Raw genomic sequence first — 2,232 nt, forward strand, 5'->3', positions numbered from 1 at the left:
AGATTAAGAGAATACGTCAAAGATCTGAACATAATATATACCATTTTGTCTTGGTCATGGAGATGTTTCCAACATAAATTTAAAAGGAGTTGCCTTGATTGTATTTGCATGTCAACCCTAAATAGCTTGTTTACTTTCGACGTGGAGTTAATGAAGAAGAAAAGTTTATGATTCGTTGAATTAGAATAAGCAAATGGCAAGCAATTTTAATGAATGTGATCTTAGTATTAATCATTTTATAATTTTGAGGATCAAGTAATGCAAAGTTCAGCTACTTTGAGATATATTGGCTAATATAGAAAGGTGATACAGCTATGCTTTAAGTTATAGAATCAAACTTAATTTATGAAGAAGAAAATATAAATTAGGAGCTTTGTCGTGAGAGGATATCATTGAGAAATGAGATTAAGAGATAAATGCTATGAAAAGACCAAAATGTTGGTTAAAACAAAATAAATGCAACAGAAATGAGCATTTTAAGATGAATGTATTTATGTAAGGGAGAGAGTAAAATGGTTGCATCGCATAGACTCGGAGATGACATATTTTAAGGCAATGTTGTGGAAAGAAGGCGCAGTTTTGGTGTATAGAAGAAAGAATAGAACATGCACCTGTACAGTAGAGAGATAAAGTTAATTTAAAAACCATATGAATGACAAAAAAAAAGGAGGATTTACATCAAGTCATTCAATTCCTATGTATTTACATATCTAACACCAAAATTTCAACATTGACATATATGCCACCTTTATCTTTTATCTATGCATGAAAATATTTACATACTCATGTTAACGCTACAGGGTGGTGACGATGGAACCAATGATGCTTGATTGAATGAAGATATCATAAGGGAGGTGTAAAATAAGCTTGATAGTGCAGTGAAGCCTTCACAAGTTCCATTTGAGCTCGGTCTTGACTCGATGTAAAATAAGCTTGATCTGTTCAAAGTATAGTGCAGTAAATCCTTCACAAGTTCCATTTGAGCTCGGTCTTGACTCGATCTATACAAAACAATCTTTAAGGTTCAGTTACTCTTACCTGGGTTTGAATTGATTTTGAGATTCAATTGACCTTTGACACCCTGCAAATTGAAAGTCTCCATTTCATAAGGACTAAGGAATAAACGAAGAAGCTTTGTTTGAAGTTTTAGATTAAAGCAAATTAACTCAAAACACACTTGGACAGATTTAACATATAGGTTCACAAGTATATAACTAAAGCTCCCATCAATATTTGATAAATTCATTAACAAAGTATCTACAAATAAGTTGCTAAATAAATCATTAACTTGTTATCAATTTTATGCCTCTTCAATCTGAGAGTGGTTACTAATTGAATCTCACGTTATAGTTTAACTCTGGCCGGCTGTATCGTTGAGGCAGTTTTCATTAAAATCCCACTGACTTGTTTATTAACCAAAGCGGTACTGAACAGACACTTCAAAAAAATATCCTCAGCAGACATTAACATTTAAAAGTTTAGTTGTGTGGCTTTTTAGGGTTTTTTGTTTTCTTTCAATTACTACAGCGTTGGTACGCTCCCACAAGAAGAAAGTTGGAGAATCTAGAACAGTTTATGCAGGGTTCCATGCTTCCAATTTAAATAGAAATATTTGCTAGATAAACCTAACACAATTTTACATTAGCATTTGCAATTTTTTAAAGCTGGATTCGAACTGTTTGCATCGACCATAACCCCTTTTGATGGAAAGCATCATTCATTGGGACTAATAAATGCAACCGTTATAAACAACATTCATGCAAATCACATTTCTTTCATTTTACAGGTATGAGTGCATATATGCTTACTATATTGTTGAATCTAAAGTTGTCATGTGGTACATGCCCGAAGCATAGAGCAGTAGGAAACCGAGAGAGGGCGAGAGAAAGAGTTGACGCGGCAATTGTCCCCAATGAGGTAAAGTGGGGGTGTTTGCCGGGCTTTCAAACTCATTTTATATATACATAATATATGTTACAAGAGGGGGAGAACCAAAATGGCCTGCCTCACCTTTTACATAAAAGGTCCCTTTATTCATAGACTATAGGAGGACAACAGTAAAAGTACAAACTTGCCCCTAGGAGTTATTTTCGTTGGCATCTCTTCACGTCTCTGGCACCCTTTGGTATATCTAGGCTTGTCCAATGAGGCAGTCGGCCGAGGTGGTTGCTCAATAGTGGTTGCTCTATAGTGGTCATCTTGTCAGGTCTAGGTTGTCGCTCAACGGTGGTC

The sequence above is a fragment of the Phalaenopsis equestris genome, unplaced genomic scaffold, assembly GCF_001263595.1.
Source record: "Phalaenopsis equestris unplaced genomic scaffold, ASM126359v1 Scaffold000136, whole genome shotgun sequence".
Lineage (NCBI taxonomy): Eukaryota > Viridiplantae > Streptophyta > Magnoliopsida > Asparagales > Orchidaceae > Phalaenopsis > Phalaenopsis equestris.